Source organism: Polypterus senegalus, chromosome 14 (genome assembly GCF_016835505.1).
Source record: "Polypterus senegalus isolate Bchr_013 chromosome 14, ASM1683550v1, whole genome shotgun sequence".
NCBI lineage: Eukaryota > Metazoa > Chordata > Cladistia > Polypteriformes > Polypteridae > Polypterus > Polypterus senegalus.
Window position 1 is genome coordinate 102823738 of NC_053167.1, and position 23140 is coordinate 102846877.

General features: G+C 38.8%; 1 long non-coding RNA gene across 1 annotated transcript; it reads right to left on the reverse strand.

The window, feature by feature from the left end:
• Positions 1-535: 535 nt before the first annotated feature.
• LOC120515126 lies at positions 536-22751 on the reverse strand. Its single transcript, XR_005630598.1, has 3 exons — positions 22574-22751; positions 11321-11481; positions 536-895 (listed from the first exon to the last, which is right to left on the reverse strand). It is a non-coding gene; the product is annotated as an uncharacterized LOC120515126 (long non-coding RNA).
• Positions 22752-23140: the final 389 nt, after the last annotated feature.

The following is a 23140-nucleotide window of genomic DNA, read 5'->3' on the forward strand; positions in this document are numbered from 1 at the left end:
GTCAGTAGGAACAAGACAGAATACGTGTTTGTAAATGAGAGGGAGGTCAGTGGAATGGTGAGGATGCAAAAAGTAGAGTAGGCGAAGATGGATGAGTTTAAATACTAGGGATCAACAGGACAGAGTAATGGGGATTATGGAAGAGAAGTGAAAAAGAGAGTGCAGGCAGGGTGGAATGGGTGGAGAAGAGTGTCAGGAGTAATTTGTGACAGACGGGTATCAGCAAGAGTGAAAGGGAAGGTCTACAGGACGGTAGTGAGACCAGCTATGTTATATGGATTGGAGACGGTGGCACTGACCAGAAAGCAGGAGACAGAGCTGGAGGTGGCAGAGTTAAAGATGCTAAGATTTGCATTGGGTGTGAGGAGGATGGACAGGATTAGAAATGAGGACATTAGAGGGTCAGCTCAGGTTAGACAGTTGGGAGACAAAGTCAGAGAGGTGAGATTGCGTTGGTTTGGACATGTGCAGAGGAGAGATGCTGAGTATATTGTCAGAAGGATGTTAAGGATTATGGATGTGGTGAGAGAGGACATGCAGGTTATGGGTGTAACAGAAAGGACAGAAAGATATGGGAGCAGCCAAAAGAAGAAGAAGAAGAAGATTGGTTAGTTCAATGTTATGGTCAGGTGGCTAGAGAGGACAGAAAACATTTTTAAAAAGCTAGGGGTGAGATGCTGGACAAAAAAACAAACTCTGCAGTGGTTTCCAGGCGAAAAGACTGCTCAGCCTGCACTGGGGATTCTACATAAATTAAATGTACTTAGTTGTTCTTCATTGTTTTTTAAGCTTTGTCCTTAGAGATTTGATGCAGATGGAGTATCCACTTATGTTCCAACATCACAGGCAGCTTCACAGCACTTCGATCAGGTGACAGTGACAAAAACCTCCACCACTCAAAAGAAAGCAAAGAAAAGTAGAAGTTAATAATGGTTGAAAACTCATGAGGAATACAATATTTCTATGCATTTCATAGAAGTAGAACTAAAATGCAGCTATACAAAATGCAAATTAGAAAAGTATTTTTTTTCTCCAACAGTATTCCAAATTTCTTGTGCATAACAACAAAAGGCAACATCACTACTTCTTTTATACTTATTAGAATATTAGAAGATCTAAGGTTAAAACCAGAAATGTAAGGGGGCAGATACTCCAACGAGCAGGATTATTTAGAGCTTTATGTACCATTAAAAGTATTTTAAAGTCAGTTCTAAAGGATATTGTTAACCATGTAATGATGTTAAAACTGGTGAGATGTGCTCAGATTATATTTTGCTAGTTAAGATTGTTGCTGCTGTATTCTAAACTAACTGCAAACAATTTATGAGAAAGGATTAAAAGAGCTGAGCCTTTTTAGTTGAAGAGACACGATTGAAGAGTTTAAAATTATGAAGGGAAGTAGTCCACTGGATTGAGACTGTAAATTTATAATGAGCTCATCAATAACATGAGGACACGGTTGGAAACTTGTTATGGGTAAATTTCACAAGAAGTTTTTCTTTACGCAGAGAACCATAGACACTTGGAATAAGCTACAAAGTAGTGTGGTAGACAGTAGGACTTTTTGAACCTTCAAAATGAAACTTGATGTTTTTTGAACAAAGTATGTGGATAGGACTGGCAAGCTTTGTTGGGCTGAATGGCCTGTTCTCATCTAAATCTTTCTAATATTCTAATGTATTTCTTAGGTAGTCCTGTTCCTACAGTAATCTAGCAGACTAAAAACAAAAACATGATTTAATTGCTCAGCAATAATTTTGTAATATTAGGAGAGGTCTAACTTTTGCAATGTTCCTTAAACAAAAAGTGCAGTTCTAGTAATCTGCTTAGGGTGCTATCTGAAGTGTACGTCAGCGTCCATGATTTCACCAAATTATTTATGTCCACTTTGACTTTTAATGGTAAAGGATCAAGTTTTTGGTTTTTTATTTCTAAGACCTTCGAGAGTAGGAGGTGACTGAGAAATGCGCCAAGTGTTGTGATTTGGAGCTGTGAGGCAGCCGCTGTTACTGCTGTGCCACTACTCACCCAAATTTGTAAAATGCCTGTTTCAGTTGTATGTTATTGTAAATGTTTTTTTTTTAATGCATTTTCAGTGTAATGAAAATACATGATTTGCCACAAGCTGTTTGAAAGTATCAGTACAAAACTTTACAACATGTAACTAAAATGAACAAACGGCTTGAAGCATATAACCAAAGCTCTGTTTTTGTTTCATCTTTTGATTTTTATTAAATTGAGATATAAATGTTTTTTTTTTCAGCAACCCATATATACTGCTTTTCTCTCTAAACATTTCTGATAAAAGTAAATCGCTTGCCACTGATTCTGAATTACTAATCAGCCCCCAACTGCGCTCTTCTGGGGTGACTTCAGCAGTCTCCATTACACAGTGCTCAGCTCCTGCTCTTTTTATTAAGCTGCTGTAGTCAGTGCTAGTCAATTTAAGTTTCTTGTATCATGTGTGTAGTTGATAAATAAGTATTTATGCTTTATATGTGAATTCACAACTAGGCAAAGGCTGGTGAATATTTATTTCCAGAATAAAATTAGCTTTTTTGTATTCTAGTGGGTAAGCTACAACCGTCTAATACATTGATTCTGAAGATCTTCTGTATGACTGAAACAATTCTCTGCTTGGCATGGATTACCCTTAAATCAAGCCTAATTTCTGTATCGACCTAATTGCCCGGGATCTATATTAATGTATTTCAATGAAAATTTACTTTGTGATGCTTAATATGGTCATTTCAGAAGTCACCTCATTAAGAGGTGAAGCCTCAGAGAATAACTATTGATTGTGCCTATTCATTTACATTGCACTCCAGGGTTACAGTTTTTAAAACAGTAAACTATACTGTATGCCTGAAGCTTTATATATTTATTATTTATTCTTTCTTGCAGCCATTTATAATTAAACATGTTTATATTTATTTTAGAATAATATACTGTACGGATCTGTACATCCTTTTATCCATTAATTCATTTTCAAATTATGTGAAACATCCATTATTGATGCCTCCTTTTTTCAATAACTTAACCATAGGGGCTACCGAGAGGCATCTATTTGCAGGACAATGTTGTTTAAGAAGATGTTAAACAAAAGCTTTGTTTGATTTTAATTAAGCTTACAAAGTACCAACCACAACACCATAACTGCTACATTAAGTGGATTCAGAAAGTATTCAGACCCCTTTACTTTCTGCACACTTTATTGTGTTATAGATTTCATTTTAACTGGGTATATTTGCCATTGTTGTCTATCAATCTACACTCAATAAGCCATAAAATGAAAACATATTCTCAGGAAGGTTTGCAAATTTCTTAAAAATCAAAAACTGAAATCTCTCATTCATGTATGTGTTTACACCCCTGTGGTTAGGTGTGTCCTGTTTGCTTTAATTATCTTTGAGATCAGAGTCTACTGTATTTGGGACAAATGGAACATTATTTAAAAAGATTCACAACTTTGTATATAAAATCCCACAATTCACACTGCATGTCAGGACAAAAACAAAGCCATAAAGTCCAAGGAATTCTTTGTAGACCTCCATGATGAAATTGTGGTGAGGCATTGATAAGGGCAAAAGTATAAAACCATTGCTGAAGCTTTCAGTCTTCACAGGAGCATTGTGCCCTTAATAATTATGAATTAAGAAAATTGATGCCTCTAGGAATCTAGTGCCACAGTGCCTCCACACCCAGATCTCTACATCTTGGTCCAGTAAATTGAGCTGGGACTCATTCAAAAACACCATGTAATGCCAGTAATCTTGCCATGGGTGGAGTTCTTGGCATCATTGTAGTTGCAGGATATCTGAAGCAATGTGTTGCAGGAAAGAGTGTGATTTACTGTACCCACCCAGAGGGACAACAAAAAGTTTATGAATGGATAGATGAATTTAAACATGATTAATTAATTGTCAGTTTTGCCTTCTGGAATAATGAATCAAATAATTCAGTAAGGCTCCTATTTTATTTGCCTTATCTTTCTCTGTTGTAGGACGCAGGTCTCCGACCATTATACTTACATGAAGGTAACTGAAGCACACTCATTTTAAGAAACAGAAAAATATAAAAACAAAAAGGCAAAAACAAGCATAAATAATGAATCAACCATGCATTCCTGACAATTAGTCAGCTATTAATATGTCAGCCCTTTAACCTCTCATTCTAAAATGTTATGGCAATTTCTTGCTCATGTTCACAGAAAGCTGGAGCAGTCTTTGGCAGTGAAAAGTACAAAGCAAAAATCGGCACTTAAACAAGTGTCAGTGCATTGCAGGGCATCCTTATGCAAATAACGCCCATATTCACTGTGAAGGATGACACACAGGGACTGGTGTCAGACTGGAATTGATGTGGAATCCTTACCTGGACGGGACGCCAATATTATGGAAGGACAGGGGAAGGCAGTGTGTTCAGCTTATTGTCTTCCCCCATGCGCTAGTTTCCAGCATTGATGGGCTGTGATACCCATTTGGATGACCACAGGAAATGCTGGGAATTGTACTTCTGGGTGTCCGTGAGTGCCGCTAGGGAGTTACATTCCCTATTCTTGGAGACTTCCGTATGGCCTGGAAATGCTTCCAACGGATGAAGCCCTGGCACCAGAAGTACTCTTGGGACTCCAAATAAAAGAGACCGCAGGCACGTCAGACAGGCAACACTGAAACTTGGAGGAGTAGCAATGCAAAGGGGGAGGAAGAGAGAGAGAAAGAAGTAGATTCACCTGTTTAACGGTTTGTACAAGGTATTTTGTAATAAATGCTCCTCTGTTTCGAACCCGGGATTTATTTGTGTGTTCATGTTTGGGGTTTAGGAGTCAGTGGCATCCCCTAACTTCCACACCATGTTCTTTCAAAGAAAGTTTAGAGTGTAGGTACCATCAAGCTCAGCTCATTGTCTACTAGTTGTGAAGGATTATTTTTAGGGGCCATGCTCCACCTTATTTGATATATTGGTATATTTGCCTTAAATACACCAGCTACACGTTAGTTAATAACTTCCAAATCTCTCAGAGTATACTGTTAAAGGTTTTCAGTTATGTTCTGACATTTTCAAGCTTATGTGTTGTTTCCTGCTTTCAAGCAGCACAGCTGTTGTTTGTCTTCATTATTAAATTGTTCCAATTATATCTCCTTATAGGCCTTTGTATTCAATTCTGATAAACCTTTGCTTAATTATTGCCTAAAGCTTGCTTTGGAGATATTTATAGAAGTTAGTTTGTTCCTCATCTGTCTGTGCTTCTTCCTAACTTTGAGCCATGCCTCTTCCCCCCTGCTTGCAGTGACTATAAAGAAGGGTTTTCCTGAACTTTATTTCTTATTGATTTTTCTTATTATGTACAGTAAATGTGGTCTAAACTGAATTTAGCAATACACCATTGAGTGCTCAGTCCAGACTCCAGATCCTCTTGTCCAGACGTCGTAATGTGGACCTTTTCTTTTTCTAATTGTTCTGTGTTTTTTCTTGTGTTTGCTTGATCTTTTTTTGAAGGTTTTGTAATTCTCCTCCTGGAAATTGAGCTTTTGGCTCCACATTAGTTGGAGGTCCAACAGAAAGTACACTGCAGGTATGAACGGGTATCCCATAATGCAGGACATTAACATTCTACTTTAAGGATTTTTAGTTAATTTGAGAGGCATGACAGAATGTTCAAGTCGTAAGGAAGTTGGCCAGCTTCCAGCCACAGTTTCAAGCCATATATCTCACATCTAGCCGCTGTTCAGAATTACAGTGACACGTGTTTGCCTTTGGGCATCAACCGCGTGTAAGCCCTACACCTCAGTTCTTACAAGCGTTTACTAATCAGCTGATGGGCATTGCTATTCACTTTATTGATATGGTTCTTTCAAAGTACCTGATTGAGTGAATCAACTTGATTAGTTTAATTTATCCATAATAAAAATAAATGGCATATTATTTATTTAATTAGAATATATTATTTATATTTGTTAAATTCTATATTAAACTTTCATTATTCATATTGTAAGGTTTCTAAACTGTTTTAGGACTCACCCCTACGGGACAACATGCCGAAGATTGTCCCAAAGCATGATCGCCACGTCTGTGGAAGACAGCCTATCAGTTGCTGGATCGACCGCAGGCTCACAGTGCTGTAGCGGCTCGCAGTAAAAGCAAATTCGAGCCAACCTCATTCACGCTATTAAGTGCCTGTCATTGATGAGTGATGCAAGGAACATTTTAAATGCATGGAACAGTATTACTTGGCCCCTAACCTGGCCACGACCCTGCCTGATTGCTATGTCTGTGTATAGGAGAGTGGTAGATCCCGCTACAATAAAAAAAGTGCTTTTCCTGTTTAAAGGGGAATAAAGTTGGTTTTGCTAAAATACTGAGACTCAGCCTTGTGTATTGGGGTGCAAGACAGGGACTCGCACATCACAAAATTCATATCATATAATATTAGCACAAATCAAGAAAAGATAGTGAAAAGGCATAGTTAAAATAAGACACAAAGTTCCAGAATCATAACTGAGCGAGAATTGCATGACTTCTTCTTGGTTAATAGATAGATAGATAGATAGATAGATAGATAGATAGATAGATAGATAGATAGATAGATAGATAGATAGATAGATAGTGTGGGCTATGGCCAGCCATTCATCCCGGCCAATACCTCCACGTCGCCAGATGAAGCCCTCCCGGCAACATGGAGGTGCCCCGAATTCCAGCAGGGCATCACGGACATTGGAGTTCTCCTTCACAGGCCTGCTGGATACCATGAGGGCCTCCAGAGGATGCTGCACGGAGGCATAAGGATTTTTATTTACACTATAACCCGGAAGTATGTCCTAGTCACAGGGACAAAAGAAATAAGGTACTTCAGGGATGAAGAAAAGGAGTTTTCACCTGACCCGGAAGTGTTAAGAATCACACGGACTGAGGGATCAGAAGCCCTTCCGGGTCAAGGATTTTGAAAGGAGGATGGGAAACCACAGCAGATTGAGCCGAGTTGGGAGGAAGGGTGACTGAGCTGCTGGGAGGTGTGGAGGATTGGATTATTGTTGAGAATTGTGATTATTGTGATTTATTCAAGAATAGTGGAGGTGGAGGTGCTTTGTGCGCTTATTAATAATAATAAAGTCAATATTTGGACTTTTATCTGGTGTCTGGCGCCTGATCTGAGGGTTCAAGGACAGCGCCCCCTATCTGTCACAATAGATAGATAGATAGATAGATAGATAGATAGATAGATAGATAGATAGATAGATAGATAGATAGATAGATAGATACTTTATTAATCCCAAGGGGAAATTCACATACTCCAGCAGTATACTGATAAAAAGCAAAAAATGAAAGAGTGATAAAAATGCAGGTATTACAGTGAATGAATGAAATGACCAAGCAGGTATTACAGTGAATGAATGAAATGACCAAGAATTGTGTGGCTTGTGATCAATTAATGATTTAGTTCACATATCAAATGAATGAGAATCTTGAGATATGTTCACAAAATGAATGAGAATTGTTTAACTGTTCTCAGGTAATGATTCAGTTTAAACTTTAAATAATTAGTGAGTGATACATGCTCAGGGGCTCTGATGATGGTAATTGCCTGCCGCTCCACTGTGTACTAACGCCTTTTCTTTTCCTCCTTCTGCAAACCAGAGGAGTGAGTGCTTTAACACCAATGATGTCTGTTCCAGTGTCTCTCTACCTGGACCCAACTTTTCCTGCTGGAAGTGCTTAAAGATGGAAGATCCACCATCTTGGGCTGTCAACATTTAGATTCATGTCCGAAAAGACTTTTTTTCCTAATGGCGTTTATACAACACATTTTTGTTTCATTCAGTTATACAGGAGCTGCCTTCGGATGCCCAAAAACCTTTATGTGTTTTCTTTAAAATACCTAAGCGAAGGAGGTGACGGAATTGTGCATGCACTTTAGCACTCCTGTGGAGATGTACTGAATTGATTTGTTTGTGCTCACAAATCAATTCCCATGATTCACTAAAAACAGTTTTTCAAAAAGAAATCACTATCATCAGCCTTTGTTATAGTGGTCCGTGGCTCAGATGAAAAGGACAGTTTTTAAATAAATAATCGCAGTACTGGCAGCTTATAGAGGGGGCGTGGTAGTGTGGCCGGAGTGGTTCGCGGATGCTACAACGAGAGGGCAGTCTCGATGATCAGAGAAGGCAGCTGGGAAGTGAGCTCTAGCGGGGTGTCTGACCGACACCCAGGGGACAGCACGAGGTGGTCGCTCCTGCTGCACTTTGGAGGAGCAGGAGTGACCAGAAGGTAGTTGGCTCACCGCATAAGGTAGCGGGAGTCAGGAGGCTTGGGAGGTAGAAGCAACCGGCATGTGTCACTGGGGAACCCAATTCAGTCTGGAGAGCCTTACGGAGCCAGGGACCACAAGGCTACAGACTAGAATGAGGTCAGCTGCAGGTAGGGCGACTACCCTGGTGCATGGCCTGGATGGGAGAAGCCAGTAGAAGAAGGCATCGGGGTTTGTTTTTAAAGGACTGCTTCCAGCCATTGTTTTAACCTCGTTTTTAAAGGGTATATTTATTGGATTTCAACCTCCACATTCTTCACTGTTTTAATGGATTATTTATTTACTTGACATATTTAAACACTGCACTATTTATTTGAACACTGTTCGTTTTTGTTTTAATAAAAGCATTCTTGCACCTGTTTGCACCATCCCCTTGCTTCGTTGGTGTCCTCACTGTCCAGCTCATCCAGTTACATTACTGAAGGTGTCGGGTTCAAGAACTCACAAAAGCGTGATGAGAGCATGAAGCTGGACCCGCATCGTCACACAGCCATTAAATAAAATAATAAACATTACCCCTATTTGTGTCACATATCAGATACTCCTCCCTCCTGTCATGCAATCAGGTATCCAGTTCCCATTATTGTCGGATCATTTAGGAGAGAACGGCTGTGATGAATTTGGATAAATTAGATGTGGCAACATTTGTGGGTCTGCTAGAGGACACACAGCCCTATAAGAAAGACAGGGTTCAGGAGTGTAGTTGGTTGAAGATTGTTCAGCATTTATATTAGCAGGGACACCTGATTTATTGTAGGATGCATCTTACCTCTGTAAAGGCGGTGGGGTGCCTCAGAGCTCCAAACCCCAAACACAAATGCAAAAAACAGTCCCGGGTTCAAATAAAGGATGGTTTATTACAAAATACCTTTTATACAATAATTACACAGGGTGTTTCTTCTCTTCTTCTCATTTTCTCTCTCTCTCTACCACACTGCTACTCCTCCATTCAAGTGTGGCCTATCTGTCTGGCTCTGACTCGCCTGGATAACCTTCAGTACTTCCATTGCCAGGGCTTCACCTATTGGATGCACTTCCAGACCATATGGAAGTCCTAAATAATAGGGAGTGTGACTTCCTGTAGCACCCTCTAGCGGCACCCATGAACTCCATCAGGGCTGTGCTACCACACTACAATTCTCAGCAATATCTCATATTCAGAGCTGCTGCCATCTAGCATATCGGGGGAGACAATATGCAGAAATTATTGCTCTCCCCTGTCCTTCCAAGATATGGGTGCCCTGTCCAGTTAAGGACCCCAAACTGACTCTGGCTGTGATGCTGGTCACAGGCATGATCACTCTCACATCTTAAATGCCAGAGTTTCACATTCTCCAGAATTGAGAGATGAGTTAGGCAAAAAGCTGATTGAACAAGACACAAGAGGTGAGAGACGGTGCTACCCTAGCACATAAATAGAGGCGCCCAATGAGTCAGCAGGATCTTTTTGCTGTGCTACTTATTCTTTTCTCTGGTACTTTGAATTCATAATAACAGTAGTTAATCCATCCCTTAGACATTCATGAGACTCCTGTTTTAAGTCACCAACTCATTGCATTCCTGTTTCAACATCTTCATTTGAAACTATGGCTCAAAATCCCACATATCTGAGTTCTTTGAGTGTTGTTTGTTAGACTTAGCATTTTGAAATGTAAATTAAAAAAGTATGGTTATAATTCATATTTATTAGTCTTGACATCTGTGTCATAATGTGTTTTGTATGTTTTAACATGTTGACAAAAACAGCAGATGTTCCTCCCTCTTCCATTACCTAAGTGATGAATGTTCACTGCGATCAAAGGCTTCACTAACCACTCTCAAGTCATCATGAAGCTTTTCACACCTCAGTAACACAGCCCTCCATGCTGCATTTGAGCCGTACAAACACATCCAACAGACAATAGAGAGGAGTGCAAATAAAGTACTTCACTTCAGCCATCCAAACTGCTTTTAATTTTGATTACCCAATCCAAGTTTGTGGGGGCCGGCCACATCTGGCACAGCCGGGATAGGCACCACCACCATGTTCATTACAAAGGATTATTTCTCATTAATTTATAAGAAAAAGTTATGCAAAATTTAAAACACTTGTGAGGCACAGAAATCCACATTTTTCAGTCTGTTTAAATTGTTTTCACTATTTTAGAAACAGGTCCCAAGCACTTGACCCATATAATTCTCTGATTTGTGAAATAACAATGTGAAAAAACATGTCATATAAGACAAAGGTTAGGTGTGTTAATAGCAAACACGTTTTATAAAGAAAATGTGACTAAGAAGACTGGAAACATGGAAATTACTGAGGTTATTCTTGATTGTATGAAAAAACAGCAGTAGATGTTATTGTGCCTTGTTTGACATCTACTGAACTGTGTCTATATGTTATGTAATTAAACTGAATCGAACCATTTTGCAGATTTTGAAATGAATGTAAAAGTGCAAGGCTGATTGTTTGCAGTCACCATCTACATCAGATAGCTGTTTTATTGAAAAAAAAAAGTTGATTCTTGCAAATTGCAGTTCTCATGGATCTGTTGTGCCAGATTCAAATCTTGTGTCTGGTCACTCTCTCTCTGTGGAGTTTGCTTGTTCACCTCATGTCTCCTTGGGTTTTTTCTTCAGGTGGTCTGGTTTTCCTGTCACTTTCAAAATGTGCATTAGGCTGATTATAAATTATAAACTGGCCCAGTGGAAATGAGTCTGTTGAAGGATCTGGGCACACTCTATCTGGAGTTTTTACATTTGTGTTATTTTAACTGAGACCCCTTAAGAATTGTCCATTTTGGATGTCTGTGTCCCATCCAGAGCTTGTTCTTTCTTTGCACCTAAAGCTGTTAGGACAGGCTCTGACATCTTTGGGAGCCTAAACAGATATAAATGAATTACTGAATATTATGTGATGTTAAACTTTATACCTAGGTACCAGTCTAAAGTACCATGAACAGTCTTGTCAGGATCACATAAATACAATACAATAAATATACTTTTACCATTATGACTCTTGGACTTTACCATTTTGTCTTTTTGCCTGTATGGACTCTGTGGCTTTGTGCTTCAGGTTTTCAGTGTTTCACTGGCATCCCACCCCATTTTGGCTCCTGCTTTGTACCAAGTGCTGTCAGAGCACGCTTTGGCTTTTCATGTTCAATGGGAAAATTAGCTTCACAATGTAACTATATGCAAAAAAATATAAGGAGTAGAATAATGCAATATTTTATTGCAGCAAACATTTAATAAATAAATTCTAGCTGAGAATAATGTATTGGCTATTTAAAACATTAAGAAATCAATCCATCCATCCATTAGCCATCCCTCTATAACCTAACTACAGGGAGCCAATCCCAGCCAACACAGGGTGCAAGGCAGGAAACAAACCCTGGGCAGGGCACCAGCCCACCACAGGGCACACACACACGCACACACAGCACACACTAGGGACAATTTAGAATCGCCAATGCACCAAACCTGAATGTCTTTGGACTGTGGGAGGAAACCAGAGCACCTGGAGGCAGGGAGGACCCGGGAAGCAAACCCGGTCTCCTTACTGCGAGGCAGCAGCACTACCACTGCACCACCGTGCCACCCTACATTTAGAAATCCTAATGCAATTTACCAAAATAAACTACTAGTACAACCGGTCTTAATTAAAAAAAATGAATATCTTAAGGCCATTAAATTTGTTACATTAACATTCTTCTTAAAAGCAAACCTGTAGGAAAAGATACAAGATACATCAGAGAGTTCATTAATAATCTTGAAAGTTCATTTATTGATTCATTCATTTTCCAGTCCTACTTATTAAAAAATCAGCCTGAGAAACATTCAAAAGTTTTCCAATCACAGCATGCTATGTACCGTATAGTACATTCCAGATAGTTATTTTAAACATACGCTTTTGTAACGTGTTTTCTTTTGCTATTCTACATAAATGGAGTCGTAAAAAACTGATGAGCATTCTGACAAACCTTTCTCTAGTATATAGACACCAGTTTCACGTTACAGGGTGACAAGAAACTTAAAGCTCTGAACTATTTCTAGTACCTGAGCAGCAGTCCCTAGAGGTTACTTCTCATTTCTGTTCGATCTGAAAGCAACGACTGCATTGACATTGTCTGCATGAGTGCACCAAAGCGGCGATCTTGTTACTTGTTATATACCCAAAGTTGTAGGGTCATTTGCAAACATGAATAATTTCAGAGGTTCTGACAGAGAGTCATTAAAGAGTACAAAATTTGTGACAGGAACAAGTCAGAGATAAACAGTGGCTCAGAAAGCTTCAAATTAATTTCATTTCACCAGTGATGTTCAGAAACACATTGATTAATAATAATATGAATAATTCTTTACACTTATATAGTCCATTTCTCACTACTCAAAGTGCTTTTCGTAGGGAGTGTGGGGGCCACTACAACCACCACTAATGTGTAACATTCACCTGGATGATCCAATGAAAGCCATTTTTGCACCAGTATGCTCACCACACATGAGTCATTAGGTGGTGAAGTGGAGTGAGAGATAGTTAGCTAATAACAAACAGGGGCCAGAATAACTAGGCCAGGACATTGGGATTCAGCCTGCTCTTTACAAAGGATGCCCAAGGATCTTTTATGACCACACAGACACAGAATCAGGACCTCAAGGTTTCTAAAGGAGAGCACTATTTCAATAGCACAGTGCCCCCACCACTACAATGGGGCATTGGAATCCACTTTCAGACCACAGGGTCAACACCTCGTGGTGGCGTCACCAACACCTCTTTGAGTAGCAACCCAAACATTTCCTAGATGGCCTTACATCCAGTACTAGCTGGGCCCAAATGTACTTAGTTTCAAGTGACCTCTTGATTAATTGTCCTCTATAAAACTGCAGGGTGCCTACTGTACTTACACTACAAAGTACTTATCTACCATACACATTGACATTTCCTGTACCTTGTTCATCACCTTTGTCCTTTATTCCTGTCACCATTACAGGTTGATCCACCTCCTGCTTCCTTGATTCATGTTCTGCATAAAAACAGGAGTGGGCCTCAAAAAAAAACTCATAAAAACCAGACCTGCCTTCTTTACACATGGGCTCATCCCAGGTAGCCTAGCCCCAAATTCAAATGGTAGCCCTCTTTCTTACACAGGCCCAAACATTTGACGAAGGCTTCTGTAGTAAAGAATAATATCCAGCATATAGGTTAATAATTTTTTTATTAATGTCTAACTATTTCATGAAGTGCAAAGAAGTAGAAGTAAGCCACTGCAGAGTTTTATGAGGAATTTTTTGCTCTGGGCATTTGTGAAGGGGGATGGAGAGAGTTGACCAGATGTACAGGGACACTTTAAATTCTATGAGCCATCCACCCAAAAGGCCATACATTGGCTAGCTAACATAAGATGAAAGGGCAGTCTAGTCGGATGGAATGGCACCGAGTCTTGCTGAAAGAATGACTGGTATAAAGTAGAGAGTTGCTTTTTCTGGGTTGTGTCTGATTAGGATTTATCACTGAATCGGGAAGGTTACTGTGTACCATAATGTTCCATTAATCCCTGAAGTGTGATATATGATCTCTGGCTCTCGACCCCCTTTCTCTCTTGCTATTTCTCTATCTTGAGAAGACCAAAACTTTCTCAGTGACCATATTGGCCCTATGTAGATGTGTACCTGAAGACAGCTGACCAAAAAAGAATTGAGTGTAACTGTAAGTTTATGTGCTGCCTAAAATTACACATCTAACACTATCAGGGTGTATAGTTTGTATAGTTTTCCATACACTCAGATTTGTACCTTGTTTAATATTTTGGGTATATTACCTACGTGAACCCCAAAGGACATGCGAAAAGACAGTTTCCCCTCGGGCATTAACAAAGTATATCAATAAAAAAAAAAATCAGAATAATATATACGTAATGAATAAAACTCCTTTTCCTACCTGTTGTTTTACTCTGTCTAATTGTCTGGTATTACAGATGTTAAAGGGAAGGGAGGAGAGTATGAAATTTGAGACATTTTGTTAAGGTCTACATAATAAACCCTGCCACGACAAAACAGCTTCAAAAGTTCAAAATGATCAGAGAGAATGAGGGGAAAACTATGAAATCACTGGCCCAAGGACAATAAGAACCACATTTGTTTACATCTAAAGATTTATTTATTTAGAAAGGGGGACCAAATGAAAGGGAGAAGCAGAATTTTGCTAAATGACAAAATCTAAAGCAAACAAATCCAATACACATCAAGCCATAAGCAGTACCCGCAATCAAATGCAGCACTCAAAAGCCTGGAAATTCGAACAGCAACAAAAAAACAAACCAAAAATACTGTTGCACACAGGGGGTACCTTTAAGGCTCTGAGAAGGATGACACCCAGTGATGGTAGGTGGCAGTTTCATTCACAACTTTGTCTTTCTATCTGCTGCTCTGACAAGACTTGATTCTGCCCTCATCAGGGCCACAGGTTCTTAAACAGTCGCCTAATGAAAGTCAGTGTCTCTTGGACCAAAGATGTCTCAACAGAAGGAGAGACAGAGCTGGAGAGTTCATCCTGTTTAATTAACAGAATTCTTGCAGAATTTTTGGTTAAAAAGTTTCTGTCTGGGAATTCCCCCTATGTTTGTCTAGTGTGTGTCCTTCCTACATCACAATGGGAATCGAAGAGCACAATTGCTTATTGACTTAAGTACTATCTAAGGCAGTACAATAGCTGCCTGGTCAGGTGGCTTTAGCTCACATAAAGGAGAAGGGCAAATAACTAAATAAACTGTATGAATTGTTGCAGAATTACAAAATAATTAATAATAACAATAAAAATCATATTATAAAACAAATTAAACAAAGACTGAACAAAACCACAATTCATAACATAAAACATAAAAATTGAAACATAACAAAACTATTAAATAAATAAAGAACATTGTTGAACCATTAAAGGGACCCTGGCTGAAACATATGATCTTCAAACTCTTCCTCCTTCTCTGCCTGGAAGGGAGTTTTTAACAACAGTCTGTAAGCACTTTCAGGGGCTGTTCTGGCACCATTAGAGCAACCTCTCATTAAGGCAAATTTCTTTTTCAATCAATAAAAGCAAGTTAGAGCTCCCTACTTTGGCATCTGTTGTCTCTTAATAAATGCCCACACACAGTATTGCAGCATATAGTTACATGAAATAACATTCACCAAGACAACAGTGCAAAGTATACATACACACAGGACACGTGCAAGACAGATAAACAATAATACTATAGTAAAATAGATAAATACATAATAGGTAAGTGAATAAGTAATAATTTGAAATAGCTAGTAATAAATAAATAACAGTAATACTTACAATAAGAAATAACAGTAGTGACAAGTGTAATAAATGTAGTGCATATACATTCACTGCTAGGGGAGGATCTGCAGGCAGCGGGGCAGCACAGAGTTCAGGGTCCGAACAGCCAAAGGGTAGAACTTGTTGTAGTACCTGACATTCTCTGTGTCATCTGGTTTCTGAAAAAATGTTCTAAAGAGCATGCTAACATCCAGAAACATAAGCCCCATAAAATGGAGTGAAGGCATTAATGACACTGCATCTTTAACAGACCTTAACCTAGCTTGATACATGCCAACCTGAATCCTGGTCATACTGTATAATTTCATATTATCCACTGAAAAAAAATTCCAAAAGACAGTAGTCTGCAGTCATTCAGACATATTATTTTTGCCGCATAGCTAATGTTATTGAGAGAGACTCTGCCCCCCGCCTCCCAGTAAGCTTGAATATTGGAATAAGAAAATTTGCAAAATGAATGAACGTATGAACATTGTGTATCATTTGCCATGGGGCTAATAACGGTAGACTTAACACAAAGCAGCAGCCTTCGACTTGTATAGTAACATATTAAAAGCATTAATAAAAATGGGTGCAAGCTTATCTATAAAGGATTTTAAATTAATACTTCAAACCAAGACATAATATGGGCCCCATCTTTCCAGTCATTTATGAAGGTCGAACTTCATGATCACAAATGGTAAGGCGAAGAGAAGAGGATTCTAGATGCACATTAACATTTAATGAAGGCAATAATGCACTGCAACTCTGCCACAAAATGTAGGCAATTTGTCTAGGAGCTCTGCTTCACCACCGAGAACTGTGATCTTGGCCTTAAAATCTGTAATTGCCGCTTGCTCTGCCATAATACTCTTTGTTGTTTGTTACATTAATTTACATCCCTGCAGATCTTTATATTGGCGCTAATCTCTGCTCTCAAACTCATGCATGTTGCTTTATACACAGCTGTGCTTCACAATTTTCATTTGTGCATAAGATTTTAAGACCTTTGCTGAACCAAGACTTGTCACTGCTTAAACAGATATTGTTCTTAATGTTATACAGTATACATATTTTTACAAAAACATATATATTTTAAACAAAAGCAGCTTCACTATTAACACATCATAGGAATTTACAGTATTCATACACCTTCATACTCACAGCTCTGCCAAAGGGCAGACATACAAAAGCAGCTAAGCTATAGAAGATCTTTTGTAATCTAACTTGCTTTAATCATTGCTATCTGTGGTGGTAGACGAATCACTGCACACTATTGGGCTCACTTTGAATATTGTCATGGTGTTATCTGTGTGATATATGATGTTACATGTTTAAATTTCTATCTACAAGCACACCTAAAGCAAGAAAGATCAAGTCTACAGTAGCCTTCAAAGGATGAACACACTGCAGCTGAGAGATGTAAAACTAATCTAGAATGTGTACCTCTCTTCAAAATTCTAGCTTTTTTGTTATTCTTGTTTTGTTTAAATCCAGTAAGAACAATCTCCCAAACTGTTTGTGGTTAGAAACACCCAGGATCACTCATTGAAGATAACTATACACAAATAAAGTGAATTGAATTGAAATTGAATATAGTGTATGCATCTCAGTCAGCAATAGTTAAAAAAGAAACCTCTTGGCAAATGGGTAGCAAGATCCCAGTTATTCTGGGAAAGTCTCAAAATTCAGCTCTGTGTTCCAGTGTCATGAAGATTCCTTGAAAAAAATGTCAGACTTCAACTGTTTCTGCTTACGATTGTCCAGGTGTTACAGTTTTCAATACAAAATATATACTGTGGAAAATGTAATCTGGGTGCAATGTTTATGAAGTGTGTTGTGTGCATCATTTGCAATATTTGGATTTACACTCACAGAGCAAATTGTTAGCAACACCTGTACACCTGCTTATCCATGTAATTATCTAATCAGCCAATCATGTGGCAGCAGCGCAATACATAAATCATGTAGATAAGGCCAGGGTCTTCAGTTAATGCTCACATCAAATGCCATAATAGGAAATATGTGATCTCAGAGATTTGAACTGTTGTTAGTTAGTGCCTGAAGGGTTGGTTTGAGTATTTCTGTAACTGCTGATCTTCCTGGATTTTCACACACAACTGCCTCTAAAGTTTACTCAGAATGATGAGAAAAACAAATAGCATCCAGTGAGTGGCAATTCTGTGGATGGAAATGCCTTGTTGATGGCAGAGGTCAAAGAAGAATGGCCAGACTGGTTTAAGCTGACACAAAGGCTACACTGTCTGAGACAGACATTTTGCGCAACTGTGGAGAGGAGAAAAACATCTTACAATGTACAACATGTTGAACTTTGAAGTTGCTGGGCTACAACAGTAGAAGACCATGCCAGGTTACACAGTTCCTCTATTATTGATGATCACATGCAGCCCTTCGTGGCCATAATTTACCCATCTTCTACTGGCTCCTTCCCACTTGATCATGCATCATGTGACAAAGCAAAAGTTGTCTTAAACTGGTTTCATGAACATGACAAGGAGTTCAGTGTTCTCCAGTCGTCTTCCCAGTTACTGAATCTGAATCCAATAGAACAGTTTTGGGATGTGGTAGAAAGTGTTATTTGTAGTATAAATATACAAATCTGCTGAAAATTGTATGATGCAATCATGTCAACATGGACCAGAGTCTCAAAGGAATGTTTCCGATATCCTGTGGAATACTTGTCATGAAGAACTGAGAAGGCCCTAGCAAGTGTAAGTATAGTGTCCTTAATAATTTTCTCATTGAGTGCATATAGTCCCTATTTGTGTGATGCATATGAGTTACCACTGCTGTGACCACATGAGGTCGAATGATCAAAACAAACCTTCTGGACCAGAAGGATGGAACTTCCTGTTTGGAGAAGTAGTGTTGAGTAATCCTTGAATTTTCCATGAAAGAAGAGATCAATGAACAGATTTATGCAATCGACTATCAACAGTACAGAGTACATTTCAGACATCCCTAAACCCAGAGTAGATGCTATAGAGACCAAAGTACAAAAGTAGTTTATTAACAAAATACTTTAAAGACCTCAGCGTTTTAAAATAAAGGGACAAAGCAGCACACCTGCTGGCCTTCTCGGCCCTGACTAACCTGATGACAGTCCCTGTCTGACTGATAGGGTACTATAAGCGTTTTCACACCTCAAGCCAACGTAAAACTCTCCCTACATCTTCTTTTAAAAGTATGTGTTCCATTCTACTCCTGCTAGCCTGAACTCTTGTCCACTTCTCCTCTCGATTCCAACTTCAATGCCTAAAATTTAATTCTAAGCCTAAACCTGTAATTACTCCGGCAGCCACATCTGGTCACTTTATAAACACTCGATGTCCCAAGTGGAACCTGCTGTCCTTGCAACCCAACAGGTGTCTGTTTTAGTGTCCAGCAGGGTCCCAAGCATAACTTTAGGCCCCTTTCTGGGCTGATGCTCACACCGCTCATCAACAGATACATCTTGATTGTTCTACACCTGAGTCAGGTATGCTTCCCATGAGCCTGACTGATTTTACCAAAACATAAAATGAAATCATATCTGGACTAAGAAGTGAAAATATTGATAGGTTTACAGGTTGTCAGACTATCTTTGGGAAAAGAATCTAAAGTTTTTGGAAGCCGCAGTCATTTTGAGACATTAGTTGTCCTGCCTCATTACCTTTGTTGAATGTAAGATGTCCAGATATAATTTGTTTTCTTGTCTCTAATACTAATATTCCTGTAGATAATAGTGTTGATGGCATAAATCTTTGTTTACAGTATCTAGACATGTATAATTTTCTGCACCTAAATAAAACAACATACTTACAGCAACAGAAGAAACAAACTAATAAAGAGAATGACATTTTATCTTAAGGTGGCCCCATTCTTTATACGTGCGATGTATTCTTAAAATAAGAGAAGTGTGTGTGGTATGAGAGTGTTGGCGGTCAGATGAATCAATGTTCAGCTCTTATCTACAGAGAGCAGAAAGAGGATGCTAAACTATAAAAGTGCATATTGGAAAAGCAATTAAAGACTGAGGGAACTGGATTTTTTCAGGTTTTCTTGACGGGAATGACTAAATTCCACAGGAACAAAAAACTTTATTATTATTATTATTGTTATCCATCCATTTTTTTAACCTGCCTATTGTAAATTTTAGTTGTGGAGAGTGGGAACCTGTCTTGGCAGAATCTAGCACAGAACAAGAATCAGTTCTTACTCAGGTCTCTTTCTCTCTTCATCTCTCAATACCCTTGTTTAAAAAAAACAGCAATGCTGATCACCAAACTCCTCAGTTTTGGATTTAGTGCACACTTCCCAAATGGATTTTTCACTTCGTAACCAATAAAAAATGTACAGATTTGTAACATCACATCTGCCATGCTGACACTCAGTACAGGCACTCCAGATGGTAATGTGCTGAGCCCTCTTTTGCACATCTTATACACCACTGACTGTGAGGCCCATTGGAGCTCAAACTCTATTATAAAATTTGTTGATGACACCGCTGTCATAGGCAATATTACCAACAATGATGAGGCAGCTTACAGACAAAAGATCTACCTGTTAAAGCAGTGGGGCCAGGACAACAATCTCACCTGTCAACAATCTCACCTCTCAACAAGATGAAGGCACTGCTCATAGACTCTTGGAAGCAGAACGTCATCTACATCAGGAGGGGATGCTGTTTAAAAAGCATGCTGTTATAAATTTCTTAAAATAACTATCACTGAAGAGCTGAAGTGGGCACAACACATTTCATCTCTTGTCAAAAAGGCTCACCAGTGAATCTATTTTCTTACATGTCTGAGGGCAGCTTGTGTTTCTTCATCTGTTCTCACAAACCACTACAGGTATACAATGAAGTCTGTAACTCATTGTGTGCATCACATCTTAGTATGGCACCTGCTCAGCTCAAGATCATAAGGAGCTGCAGAGGGTGGTGAAGAGGGCACAGACCAGAACCAGCACCCAGCAGATTAATTAAAGACCTCAGCTATCCTGTATAGCCACTTTTCTCACTCCTCTGTTTGGGGCCAATGCCACTCACAGGCTCAGGGTTCAGGGACAGTTACTACCCACAAGTCCTAAGGTTGCTGAACAGTCAATTATAAGTAGTCAAATAGTAAACAGTGTGCTAAAATATATAATACTTACAAATAAATATTGTATATGTATTATGTTTTATTTTATATGTATGCTTGCTTTGCTACCATCCTAAGATGGGCTGAAATCTAAGTAACCAAAGTAGACCTTGTGTTTTTATATTTAATACATGGGTTGTTCATTTGGTCTAGTATAATAATACACATTCAATCCCTTTTACTTATCACACAGAGCCACGCATTTTTGTTGCTCCCTCTTTTATTGTTCAGGAGGGGAAGCAGTGATGGAAATAAAAGTACTGTGAAATGTGAGCATAAATAAATAAATGTGTCATGAAATGAGAGCCTTAATAAATAAATATGTCATGAAATGAGAGCATAAATAAATAAATGTGTCACGAAATATGTTTTTCGTTGCTTATTTATTTATTTCATTTTCCGTAACATTCCTGCAAACCGTCATGAAATACGGCTTGAAATAAAACTGTCACTTTCACTCGTCAAAGTTGAGAGGGTGGGCTCTAACACGCCCTCTAGTTACTGATTGGTGAATCGATAGCACAAGAATTAATTAGAAAAATGCTTGCTACTGCCGATGAAATGGATTCTGCCGAAGATATTACGTATTTCAGAGAGATTGAAGATTTATCGGAAGAAATTACAATGTTGGCGGCCCTTTTAGAACTGAGTATTTGACCCTTGTTTTACGAGTATAAAGTCAGTTGCATATTCGCAGCTACTTTTTCAAACAACTGTACAGCTCTGATCAGTGGTAAAGTTGTTCAGTTCAAAATATTAGGTGGAGCTGCTTTGGGCATTCCATGTCAAAGTACCTAAACTAATACAGCCGTTGCAGCTTACCGTATATCAAACTGGCTCATTCGCCTTGTGATCGTCTTCTCCGATACACCATACAGATCTGCAATCTGTTGTACTTTTAAACCGCATAACAGAAGGTGTTCTATTGACTCAGCTGGAATGTCAAAGGATGGACGTCCAGAGCAGGGAACTGTGTCACCTGAACTGGAGTGTAGTAGAGTCCGTTCCACCTGTTCTTCGATAATTTCAAAAACAGTTTCATCTATATCGGAGTCTAAAAGGGCCGCCAACATTGTAATTTCTTCCGATAAATCTTCAATTCTCTCTCTGAAATACGTAATATCTTCGCAGAATCCATTTCATCGGCAGTAGTAAGCATTTTTCTAATTAATTCTTGTGCTATCGATTCACCAATCAGTAACTAGAGGGCGTGTTAGAGCCCACCCTCTCAACTTTGACGAGTGAAAGTGACAGTTTTATTTCAAGCCGTATTTCATGACGGTTTTCACTAACACACTGGCCTGGTTTAGCAACTCTAGCCTAGTTGTGTCAAGGCTTTGGTTTTCCAATGTACATGTAAATTTATCATTTTTTCACTTATCCATTGTTCGCAACTCAAAGTTATAAGTCATTAGCATTATAGCTATAAAACTTGTTCATGTAGCCAGATCGGGTGCAAGAAACTTGCTACCTCACATCTGTTGCTGGAATTTAACATTGGTCAACAGAAAAGGCTGATAAGACCAATATTCTTATTTCTAGTCCCATATTTGGTAGTTTTATTGTCATTTTTTTATTTTTGACCCTTCTTCTACATGCTTTGCCTATTTAAAAAATTTGTTTCCTAACCCTAGCACCCGGACAGACACACAGATACACAAAAACATACACAGATACTTGTATTTTTATTAAGATGAATATTCCATGCTAAGTACATTTTGTACTTATTTGTTTATTGCATTTTATCAACTGCTCTGTGTATACATGCAAGTACGAATTTCATTGTACTACAGTATGTACTGTACACATGACAATGTTACCTACCTTAACTTGGCTTATTTTTCATCTAACAGTGCTCCTTCTCTTCGCTTAAACTCAGTTCAGCTTCTGGTCTGAGTTGTCTGAGTTGACTTCAAACCTTCTTGTGTGTTCACTTAAAGCAAAGCTCCAGAATCTCTTTATTACAATGAAGACCAGACTTGAGCTCCCTGTCTTTCCTAAACAGCTGGTCCTTCACATATTCTCAGAGCTTCCCACATTAAAAGACCAAAATGCTTCTGTTTATCCAAATCAGATTCCAGTTACTGCCACCTCACAGCCTGAAGGAGTTGCAATGGCTTCCTGCCAGTATTTCTTGACATCACTCAGCGACAAGTGCCCCAATCCTGTTTCTTGTTAAAACTATTGTATATATCAGACATGTAATGGGAGAGGTACGAAACAAAACAGAAAACTCTCTTCTGTGTTCCTGCAGTGCAACTTAGAATGTTTTCAAAAATGAATCTGGATGTATTCTTTTGTTTACTTTAATGTCTTTTTTTAACCTTTCATCTTTGACACTGCAATGTTTTTAACAGACATTTGCTCAGGCGTGCGAATGTGCAGCTTTTT